Raw genomic sequence first — 12,691 nt, forward strand, 5'->3', positions numbered from 1 at the left:
TGCAGATTAGATGGACTCTTGAAGGCAGAGTCTGCATTTCATTGATCTGTCTGTCCCAGTTCTAGCCTAGAGCCTGGGATCTAAGGGCAAAGTGGATTAAGTTGTGATAAAACAGACTTGACTTTTGCTCTTTCATCAGATAGAATGTGTTTATTGAGCATCTACTTGTCTATCTCCCCCATGACACTATGTGGATCCCATTCACCATTGTTGCACAAATGCCTGTCACATGGGAGGAACTTGATAGATCTCTGCCAATGAATGAATGAATAAGGTGCATGAAAGCAGTGTAAACGTGCTCTCGCCTCCTGTAGCTGCTCTGGGATTAGCCGTTGTCATTGAAATCAGTGATAGTCACAGGATTGTGTGATCGCAAGTGTCACTTCATCTCCTACAAGTCACATTCCTGTGGGATATGTCAACATAAGACACATCCAAACCTGTAAGAATTTTTATCAGTTTATTTGAGCCAAACTGATGACAGTTGCCGGGAAGCAAAATCTCAATGGATTGAGGAAATGCTCCAGAAAATGGCAGTTTTACCACTTACTTTATACATTACGGTCAAAGGAGAAGACATAGGGGGTGACATGAAATTCACTGGTGATAGATTAGGGACGTGGGAGAAAGCAAAGTAGGAGAAATCACTGAAATTGGGTAAAAAGTAAAACAAATAGACACATACTTCTTTTCCATAGGTGGGTATAGCTAGTTAACAGTTAACACGGTAACATTAACTATGAGGGGTTCCTGTAGTCATGCACTCTGGTGAAAGATTGTACCCTGAGGGGTATGGAAAAAAGAGGATTTCTCAGACATTCCAAAGGTATGTTGTTGTAGATGCAAAAAGACTACAGACAGGCCCTAGCTGGTTTGGTTCAGTGGATAGAGCGTCGGCCTGCAGACTGAAGGGTCCCAGGTTCAATTCCGGTTAAGGGCACGTACTGGGTTGCAGGCTCAATCCCCAGGAGGGGGCGTGCAGGAGGCAGGCGATCAGTGATTCTCTTTCATCATTGATGTTTCTAGCTCTCTCTTCCTCTCCCTTCCTCTCTGAAATCAATAAAAATATTAAAAAAAAAAAAAAAAAAAAAGGCTACAGACAGGCTCAGTGAAGGTACAGATTGACCTTTGTCAGGGAAAATGCCCGCCTAGAACATGACGACCTGCCATGACCTGCTTTTAGTTAGAAAGTTTTAAGTTCAGAACATTCTATGTGTTATTTGAGTTTGTAAGGCCGCCAGGCAGGCCTCCCCTGAACTTGTCAGGTTTAGTATGTGGCCCCTTTTCACCCACAGATATTTTCCCTAAAAACACTTTCCTTCAAGACTTTTTAGAAGCACAGGCTCACACATGTAAAACGATTAGAGAAAATACAAATTAGACTCCCATGCCATTCTCCAGCATGTGACTCCAGCCATATACGGGAATATGACAAAGGGAAATGTAATGTGAGGTGAAAGGTAAGGTCTTCAAGGAGAGAAATCATTCGAAAGTTCATTCTGAAGACAGGATTTGGGCAGGAAACTGGGAACTCATTCCAGCTTCCAGGGACTAAGTCATTTCCTGATGTCTCTTCCTTATCTGCACACTGATAGAAATTCAAAGACATAAAAATTCATAAGGGATAAGAAATGCTACTAAGAGTCTTGGAATTTTCTCTTTTAGTGGCTGGAATTGGGGCAGCTACAGGAGGCTTTTACTGTCCCTACATAGACTTACACCTGAGGGGGGTGAAATGGAAATGAAATGATTCAATGTCTGCATTCTTCCTGATGGTTTTTAATATCACATCTTTATAATGGTGATGAACAAAAACTTGGAAAAGAATGTAGGTATTTATTTTTAGGCTATACCAAATTATCCTATCTAATAAGAGAGTAATATGCAAATTGACCATCACTCCAAGACACAAGATGGCCGCCCCCATGTGGTCAAAGATGGCTGCCACAAGATGGCCTGCAGGGGAGGGCAGTTGTGGGCAGTTAGGGGTGATCAGGCCAGCAGAGGAGGGCAGTTGGGGGAGACCAGGCCAGCAAGGGAGGGCATTTGGGGGGGACCCAGGCCTGCAGGGGAGGGAAGTTGGGGGGGCCAGGCCTACCTGGGAGGGCAGTTGGGGGAGACCAGGTCTGCAGGGGAGGGCAGTTGTGGGCTATCAGGCCAGCAGAGGAGGGCAGTTAGGGGTGACTGTGCCAGCAGAGGAGGGCAGTTGGGGGGACCAGGCCTGCAGGGGAGGGCAGTTGGGTGGGGACCCAGGCCTCCAGGGGAGGGCAGTTAGGGATGACCAGGCCAACAGGGGAGGACAGTTAGGGGTGACCAGACTGGCAGGGGAGGGCAGTTAGGGGTGACCAGGCTGGCAGGGGAGGGCAGTTAGGGGCAATCGGGCCAGCTGGGAAGCAGTTAGGCATCGATAAGGTTGGCAGGGGAGTGGTCAGGGGGTGATCAGGCTGGCAGGCAGAAGCGGTTAGGGGCAATCAGGCAAAGGCAAGCGAGCGGTTGGGAGCCAGCAGTCCTGGATTGTGAGAGGGATGTCCGACTGCCCGTTTAGGTCCAATCCCACCAGGATCGGGCCTAAATGGGCAGTCGGACATCCCTCAAGAGGTCCCAGATTGGAAAGGGTGCAGGCTGGGCTGAGGGACACCCCCCCCCTCCCGTACACGAATTTCATGCACCGGGCCTCTAGTGTGTGTATATATATATAGTTGTCTTGGCCCTGGTTCCTGACACAGAGTGCCTATATCCTTTGGAATTCCTGAGTGGTAAGAGTGCTTAGGAACATCTTTTGTTCTAATATTTGCTCTTTGACCTGACTCCCGATGCAGAACACCTAAATCCTTTGGAATTTCCTGAGTGATAGGAGGAGATAGGAGTGTCCTTTGTTCTAGTGAGGCAAATCTTGATGGGCTCCTGGATTGCTTCGGGATGGGGACTAGTCACCAGAAAGACCAAACTATTTCATTAGAAGCTTAAAACTTCCAGCCCCACCCCCATCCTCCAGGAAGGGGAGAGGGCTGGATATTGAGTTGATACCTGTGTAATGACTCCTCCATAAAAATCCCAGAAGTACTGGATTCAGAGAGCTTCCATGCTGGTGAGCACATTCATGTGCCGGGAGCATAGTGCACCCCAACTCCAAGGGGACAAATGCTCCTGTGTCTGGGACCCTTCCAGTCCTCACCCTATATATCTCTTCATCTGACTGTTTATCTGTATATTTTATCATATCCTTTAATATATAATAAAGCAGTAATTGTAAGTACTTCCCTGAGTTATGTGAGCTATGCTAGCAAGTTGTTAAACCCAAGGAGGGGGTCACAGGAACCCTATTTGTATGCAATAGGTCCGAAGTACAGGTAACAGCCTCTACTGCTGTTTGGCATCTGAAGCGGGGAGGCAGTCACATGGGACTGATCTCATGCTAATGTTATCAGTGGAAATGGAGTTCTTGGGGTGCCTCGGGGAAAAGAATTTCCTAAGACCCCCACGGGAAGATGGGGGTCTCATGGAAAGCTTTATTGATGATGTAAAATTAAGGGGTTTCCCTCCAAGATCCCATCTCTGTCCTGCCATGGAAAAAGTCCAATCTTGTCTTTAGTGGGGCTAGAATTAAGGCCATTGTCCAGAGTATCTGTTCCATATTAAAGTACAGTACAGTACAGCATCTGGCTGGCTTACCTTGTGTTCCCAGCTGCAGTCCATTGCGTGTGGGGTCCACACAGCCATGGGCCATGTGGCTGCTTAAGACCCTAGGACAAGTGAGCATACAGAGCGAGTACAGGTCATGGAGCAAGTGAGAGCAAGAAGAGGGATGGGGATTTTAACTTTCCAAGGTGTTGAGCATTTGCAGTGGCTTCACCCCACTAGCCAATGATCTTTTTCCCAGGCAAGCACCTTCCCTATGTCATCCCCACTTTGCTGCACATGCACCCAAATCTTTTGTTTGATACCTTCCCCCAGTGATCTGCAGGGAATGGATTGGTGGTTCCCTGGGGAGCGTGAAGCTATAGCTTCCTGGTGAAGCTGCCCAGGTGATCATGCTTATGATGTCTGGCCTCCCCTTTGCTCTCTTCCTACCATTAATATTAATAAACTAGCTAATCATGACAATAACACTAACTCCAGGTAGATAGTGTCAGAACTGAATTGTAGGACAGCCAGCTGGTGTCAGAGACTTGGGTATGGGAATAATCCCACACATCTGGTGTTGTGAGTGTGGTCATAGTGTGAGAGTAGAGAAAAACAAGAGCATTTGTCCTATCTATATAAATAAAAGGCTAAGCGACCATCTGACCGGCTGGTAGGTATGACATGCACTGACCACCAGGGGGCAGATGCTCAACACAGGAGCTGCCGAGCTGTGGTGACTTGGCAGCAGTGGTTCTCAGGTGACGCACCCCGAAACTAGAGAGGAGGGAGCCCAATTCCTCGCAGGGCTGCGTGATTCCACCTTCAGCTGTGGGTTATGTTATTGCTGGGGCACTGTCACCCTGAATCTGGTTTACTGCCAAGCTGCAGTGACCGCAGACACCCTTTGAGCCTTGGTGCTGCCCCAGGTGCACCAGCGGGGAGGGACCATGGGAGGTTGGCTCCAGGGCATGTCCAGCCTGTCTCACCCAGCCCTGCCCCACTGGCCACCTTCTAATTAATTTCCTAACAAAAATGTGCACGAATCCATGCACCAGGCCACTAGTACAACTATAAATACAATATTTCCCATTTTTTAGGTAAGAAGACACAAAACAAACATGATTATCTGAAATAAGATGGACTGTTACTTAACATTTATTCAGTATGCACCATATGGTGGGTGCTGACAAGCAATTAAATAGAATAATATCACATATACTAATATAGCTCCAAACTGTGAATATAGTGACTCAGATGAATCCTTACTCTTCTCTCCATGGTTTAAAGAAAAATATCGAGGAGACAGAATGGGTTTTAAAGGGGAGGAAAATTGCTTAAAGGATTGGGAAGTAATACATATGACAGAGGAAAGGAAATTAAATGTTGTTTAAAGGATAATAACATGAGTAATTTTCCTCACCACTAAGAAAATGATTTTTAATTGTAGTATAAAGGATTTAAGTTAGCTACCATTTAATTATTTGTGCATTCATTTAACAAAGTTTATTGAGATCTGTTATATAAATAAAACTTACACTGATTTAATGCTCTGTACTTTACACTTTATATACATTATCTTATTCAACTTTCCAAATATCCTACATATTATTCTCTGTAATTTCCAGATGAGGGGAAACATTAGAGTGGTTAAGTAACTTGCCCAAAGTCACACAGCTGGTGGACAGTGGAGCCTGGATTGAAAGCCAAGTGTATCTGCTTTCAAAATTTGCTCTGACTCCATCAACATATTGCCCATCCACATACATTATGCTGAGCTTCAAGGCTAAGGGTGGCATTGAAAGGGATTAGTTAGAGACCCTGCCCTCCTGGAGTTGTTAACTAGAGCAACTATATTTACATAGATAGCTCAGGATTGGGGCAGCGCCATATGACAGGGAGAATCAATAAGTGCATTAGGATTTTGGGGCCTGAGTGACCCTTTATGAACATGCTTAACACACAGGTAGAATAATTTGGTCTGAGACTTGCAAACAATAAGGGTTTCAATTAGTAGACTAGATAAGAAGACAGTCCAGCCAGGTAATGGCTCAGAGGAAAAACAATGCAGTTGTATTCAATACAGATAGAACAGGAAGTTTATATAGAGAAGTATTGAAAAGGAACTTTAGATTCTCTTATTAAAGAGGCTAAACTTATTCTCTGGATAATGAGAACTCATTGAAGCTTTCTGAGCAAGGGAGTGATGTGATGAAGACTATCCTCAGTGTTCTTATAAATGCAATCTAACCCAGGAGAAGTCTGGGATGGAGGGAGAGCAGTCTGCACCAGTCCAGATGGGAATAAAGGTCTAAGTTGAGAGGTAACAGAGCGAAGACAAAGGATGGAGATGGAGGTATGAAAGGGCGTGAATTCCAGATCACATCTATAAGTAATTGTTGTAATACTCAAATTGGAGAACTAAGAATGACAATGAACTCTCTTCAAAAGGTTATATACAGGCATACCTCAGAGTATTGAGGGTTTGGTTCCAGACAATAGCAATAAAGCACGTCATAATATTTTTGATGGTAGAGGGTCTTGCCTTCCACTGTAAAAAAAAAAAAAAAAAAAAAAAAAGCAACATCTGCAAAGCACAAAGTGAAGCACAATAGCACAATAAAACAAGGTATGCCTATATATAGGGTGTCTCCAAAAAATCTATACATACACTTTTAATAATTATAAAGGCAGTGTTTATTAAAATACATTTCATTTTCAAAATTGAACTATCAGCTGTTAAAGTATGTACACATTTTTGGGACACCCCAAAAAATATTTGTCTTAGTCCACTTGGGCTGCTATAACAAAAAACCATAGGCTAGTGGCTTATAAGCAACAGACGTTTCTTTCTCACAGCTCTGGAGGCTAGAAGTCCCAGATCAAGGCACCAGCAGGTTCAGTGTCTTCTGAGAGCCCTCTTCCTAATTCACAGACACCTGTCTTTTGCTGACTCCTCACATGGCAGAAAGGGCTGCTTTTATAAGAACACTAATCCTACTCTTGAGGGCTCCACCTTCATGACCTAATCACCTCCCAAAAGCCCACTTCCAAATACATCACACTGAGGGTCAGGTTTCAGCATATGAATTTTCAGGGCAGGATACAAACATTCAGTCTATGTCCACATCCTTGCTACTCAAACTGTGGTCTGTAGAGCGTCGATATTGCCATCACCTGGGAGTTCATTAGACTCGGAGAATCTCAAGCCCCACCCCAGACCCACTGAGTGAGGTCTGCAGCTTAACAAGATCCCAGGCGGTTCAGGTGCAGCTTGGGAAGCACTGGTTTGTTTTCTTATAGAAACTGCCCGTGGTCACCGCAGTTAATATTGATTGCATTTAACATAGTGTAGAATTTACTATAGTATGTATGTAGTTAATCCCATAATGTGTTTTCTGTATAGAATTAGTTCAACAGTGTATAATTTTGTGTAATGAGATGAACACAATTGGTAAAGAAAAGAAAAAATAGACGAAGACCAATTAACATAATCTCAGTGTGGCTTACCCAAAGTGTGCTCCTCACAGAGAGGTGGAGGAGCCAGTCAGAGCACAGCAAGACGCTGAACAGTAAACACTAGAATAAGAGGGTCTTAAAGTGGCCACAGCTGACCTCAGGGCTGCATGCCCATGATGAGCCACCTGTGAAATTAAAAATCTGGTTTATGCGGGCCAGTGTGGTTCAGTGGTTGAGCATCGACCCATGAACCAGGAGGTCAGGGTTCGATTCCTGGTCAGGGCACATGCCCGGTTGCAGGCTCAGGCCCTGGGAGGAGGCATGCAGGAGGCAGTTGATTCATGCTTCTCTCTCATCATTGATAATCCTCTCTCTTCCTCTCTCTGAAACCAATGAAAATATATATTTTAAAAATCTTGTTTATGAAACCAACAATGAAACACCAAGCAAATACCAATGTCCAGGGGACAGTGAAAATTTGGAAATGAGCACTTGGAGATTCTAACTGGGTTGGCAGCTGAATGACTAAGAAGAAAATATAAAAGAAGAGCCCACAAAACCAGGATTTTAAGGAAACTGGAGTTGCATGAATGCAATACCTCCGCTTCTGTCTGGCTGGTGCAATTTGGCTATCCTGGTATAACCCTCCGTGGGAACTTACAAGGCCAAATCCTACAAACTGTGAGAACTAAGAGGAATTGGTCTGGAGTGTGTCAAAAGTTACAATAGCTAATTAATCTTTGAATCTTTGTACCATGTCTGTTGTTGCTTTTCTACAGCTGTCATCTTGAGATTTCATGTTAAAACGTAGCATTTTTGTACTTTTTCTTAAACACCATGAAACCAGTAGATAAGAATAAATATTTTCCTAGTTTAGAATTTCACTAGTATAGGAGCTCTTAAAAAAGAAAACCCAATCATCTTAGGACCCAAAATTCTCTGTTTTCACAGAAAAACAAAAAATTATAAACTGTCTCCATGTCTGCTTCCTGAGGCTATTAAATGAGAATCATAATTACCTTTTAAATTATGGTATAATTTGAAATTCTTCAACTATGGTATAATAGGGTCTTTTGTTGCTTACTTAAGCTGTCACTTCTTTTCTTTTTAAGATATTAGCAACAGCTTTGCCTACATGTGATGTGTATTTGCAGCAACAAGAAAACTATTTCATAATTGACAAAGGAAATATAATACTGAAGAGAAATCGGGAGCAAAGCATACATGCTGACCAGCAGAGCGAGGTAAGCCATTTCTTCATGGCCATTTCTGTCATGCCTTCAACCACTAACCCAGATGCACCCAGAACTGTGCCTGGTACGTGTAAGTACCCAGTCAGTGTGAGCTCTATTATCCTCAAGAATAGAGTGGAGGAAAGGAAGAAGCAAGCCCCAAGCATTTAGAGCCCCTGTGCAAAACTTTGATAGTTTTATTTCTTTTCACAACAAAAATTCCTGGAAAGCTGGATTCTGAAGGGTTTAGAGACTCGGGTATTGTGAATCCACAATTTCTTGTCATTTTAGTAAGAAAAAGGTACAGTTCTGAGAAATGGCTCTCCTCCTACTTTGAGAAATGAAACATGCTGATGTCCCTGGGGATGGTGCATGGCTTTGCCCTGGATTCCAAGGCGGTGGTAGTCGGTCCGTGCTGGTGTGAGTCCCAGGACGATGCCACCTCCCCGGGGCCCTGCTCCAATGGCTTCAGAAGGCTGGAGGGGCCTGAGGACCTCACAGCCAGCCAACCATTATTCACTCAAAGTTGGGACTGCTTCAGGCCCACGTCGTTCGTTTAGTCGTTACACCAGGATCTTTCCTGAGAGTTCCCTTGTGCATGTGCGTGAATGGGCATGTTGCAAAAGCAAACGAAAACAGACGTTGGCTGTCTTGTTTACAAACCTAGCACCTGAAACGGTTCATTTCATATAAGAGACCTTCTTATGTGAAGGAAGTGGTTGAATGAATGGCAACAGAAATATTTAGCCATGGAACCTGTCGTTAAGATTGTTGTTGGGAAATGAGCCATGTGTACAAACAACTAATGTGTGCCAGGTGGGCCAAGTACACAAAAGAGGTGCGCATACGTGACGTGGACTTCAGTTTAGGGAGAACTGGCTCCTGCTGACAGGGTCCACGAAGGCTGGGTAGTGGTGTTCCTCCCTGTGCGTCCCCACATGCCAGTTGTGGTGGCCTGGCTCTCTCCTGCTTCTGTTTCCCTGCCGCATGCCCAGGGAGCCTTCTCTGGCTTCTCAATCTGAAGTCCTCCCGAATGAGAAGGGCGGGAAGCCGTCACTGCCCCCACCCTGGGCTCCCTGGGACACAGGCCAGTCAGCCTCAAGTTTTACTGTGTGTAAGTATAACCCTGGGAGTTCATTTCGAATGTATGTTCTAGGGCAGTGGTCGGCAAACCGCCGCTCGCGAGCCACATGCGGCTCTTTGGCCCCTTGGGTGTGGCTCTTCCACAAAATACCATGGCCTGGGTGAGTCTATTTTGAAGAAGTGGCATTAGAAGAAGTTTAAGTTTAAAAAATGTGGCTCTCAAAAGAAATTTCAATCGTTGTACTGTTGATATTTGGCTCTGTTGACAAATGAGTTTGCCAACCACTGTTCTAGGGCCTTCCCCTTGAGATGCTGAGTCTGAGGCTGGTCAAGAAATCTGCTTGTTTGCCAAGCCTCCCAAGGTGATTCCATATGGTGGTCCATGACAGCACTTGGAGAAGCACTGCTCTAAGCCTTCATACACTACTCTCCTAACACGTGCCTGATATGCAGACCTTCTACCCATCCCTTAAGAACCAGTTCAGATTTATCTTGCTCTGACATTCCCTACCCTGACATCTGGACATAATGAATTGCTTCCACCTCTGAGGTCCCATAGATCAGTAGTTTTCAAAACTGTAGGTCATTCCTATTAGGAAGTAGGTATGAAATCAATGGACAAGGTCAGCTTAGCCCAACAGTATACAAAACCAGGGCATATTTTTTTGTGTGAAAGTTTTATTTCCGTTTTATGTGAATGTGTGCATACGTGTGCATGCTGATTTATTGCCTTAGGTTGGGTTCCCTGGAAGCGGGGATAACAACAGAGAATCGGGTGAATGTGCTTTTTTGAGGGAGCATTCATCGGGAGAAACCTGCAAGGGAGCGAGGTCAGCAGGCTGGGCAGGGGAAAGTGGGGCTCCAGAGCTGCCTCAGTGGCTCACCTCAGGACTACTAGTACATATTTCTTGTGTCCCCTTGGTACAGCACCAGCCTTGCCAATCATGGGGATTCCTTCCATGCCTGCTGGTCTACAGGCATGGGCAGCCCAAGTAACCATGCAACAGCCAAAGCTGTAAGGTTAGTGGAATTTTCTGTCCCTGGCCAAGAATCAAAACATCTAGACCCACCGAGCCTCATGTTGCAAAGTCCAGAAGGCCAAATTCTTATGGTCACTACGAGAGACAATGAGCTTGGCTTCTTCTCCTTGGTTCCCAAACCCATGTTCTCTCCCTTCTGGGGACACATAAAGGCCATTGGTTCAAGGAGTAAGTAACATTCTACAGAATACTGCCCCATCTCACAAGGTGCCATTTCCAAGCTAGTGATGCATCTTTAAAGGTCCCCATCCCACCGCCGTCTCAGGTCAGCATCTTCTAGATGACATGGTTTGTGTAGCAGCAGTTGCTCCCAAAGTCAGATGACTCCTGCTACACTTCTTTTGCTGTAAATTGGGTCCCTTAAGCTGAGGAAATGTTGTGTTTTCCCACATTGATGATTCAGATACTCCAGGAGCCCTCAGAGAGTGGTGCTGTCCAAGGCCATGGAGTGTCGGATTCTTACTGTGGGAGACCACATAACATCACCTTGGACCAAGGGGCCAACTTCACTATCCTCCAATATAGGGCATCAGTGTACAGTAAACCCTCAATTTTGAAGACCTCAATTTAATAGACTTCTGATTTAATAGACAAAACTTCCCATCCATATGTCATATGTGAAAATTAACATGCTGCCCATTTTAAAATGCTTTTAACCAAGATTTGCTTTCAGTTAAATTAACAGGTTATTTTTTGTTATTAATCCACTGTTATTTTTAACAAATTTTAGCAAATAGGCCATATGTTGAAACACTATAGTGATTTCACCGACATAAGTAAATATTACGTATCTACAACTATAGTCTACATATTTAAACCCGAGTCACCACTCGTAAACAATGTTCCCAAATGATTAGCATGTGATCACACTGCATCGCACATGGTAACTAGTTCTCTTGTCACATGGTGTGACTTTCTGCAGAAGTTTGAACATATGCTGGTCTATGTTCCAACCTGTGCTAAGCCCCACCCTGCCGTGTGCATTTGTTTATTCCCAGTGACTGGTGAATGCATGCATTTACTAGACCTTTTCAGTATACATTTAAAATTATATGTATATTTTTCAGTAATGCATATAGAAAAATTTTCTACAAACTTAAACTTTTCATACTTAATTTTAATTACACAAAACATGTCTACATCAGTAAAAACAGGTAAAATAATTTGTCAATTTTTTAACACACATTCATTCAGAGAACCCACTTTATTATATAACTAGAGGCCCAGTGCACGAAATTCATGCACGGGCAGGGTCCCTAGGCCTGGCTGGCAATCAGGGCCGATCAGGTTCCCCACATCCTCCTTCCCTCATTCCCTCAGCACCCCACCGCCGGTCGGTCTCCATGTTCCATGCCACCCCCTGGTGGTCAGTGCACGTCATAGTGAGCAATCGAACTCACGGTCTCACGGTTGAACTCCCAAGGGGACACTTTGTATATTAGTCTTTTATATATATAGATGGACTTTCGGCTTTAACGGACACCCCTTTGCCCAAATTAGTCCATTATATCAAGGTTTTACTATACTATTTTGTGGAATATCTGGATGATCCAAATCCTTTTGGGCTATACTGCTATGGAGAGCAGGAGAATTAATAGCCTTGGAATAAAACTGAAGATACACTATTACCCATTTCATGTAAATACAGAATGTTTCTGTTCCTTCTTCAAGGGGATGAGAAAGAACACATTTTGCATATCAGTAACTGTATATCATAGACTAGGGTGGTGTTAATCTACTCTGATAAAAATACTCCATCTAGCACAACAGATACAAACAGAGCTACAACTTGGTTATGTTTGTGTTGTTTGTAATGGGAATGTGATGGGAACCACCAATCATATTGAGACTGGCACTTTGAGGATGCCTCTGATTTGCATTATTGTTTTTTATTTACTACCTTGGCTTGGTAGGGTGTGGGTGTAGGTTAGGCATGTCACAAGCTTATACGTGGCATTTGCTGCTATAACAGCTTTTACCCTGCAGGTGAGAGGATGGATGTCCACTGCTAAGCAGGTCCATTCCAATGACATATTCAGGAATTGGAGGAAACGATCAGTGTGTGGTTCAGTAAACCCTGGGAACCCACTGTGAAAAGGACCTGGGCCAGGACTCCATTTATCACCTGACCCTTATATTCTAATAAGAGCACCATGGTGCACTTCAGGTACCTGATTTTCAGCATCAACTCTGATTCTGTATCCACCAGCCCTTGGAAAAATCTAGATATTTCCCTTCCCCAATCAACTCAAGTAA

General features: G+C 44.2%; 1 protein-coding gene across 1 annotated transcript in view; it reads left to right on the forward strand.

The window, feature by feature from the left end:
• The window catches only part of LAMB4 (laminin subunit beta 4), a gene marked incomplete at its 5' end in the record, with an annotated part of 107,783 nt that overhangs the window by 31,190 nt on the left and 63,902 nt on the right, over window positions 1-12,691 (forward strand). The window lies entirely within an intron of this gene.

This window comes from Plecotus auritus, assembly GCF_963455305.1.
Source record: "Plecotus auritus genome assembly, chromosome: 4".
NCBI classification, from domain to species: domain Eukaryota; kingdom Metazoa; phylum Chordata; class Mammalia; order Chiroptera; family Vespertilionidae; genus Plecotus; species Plecotus auritus.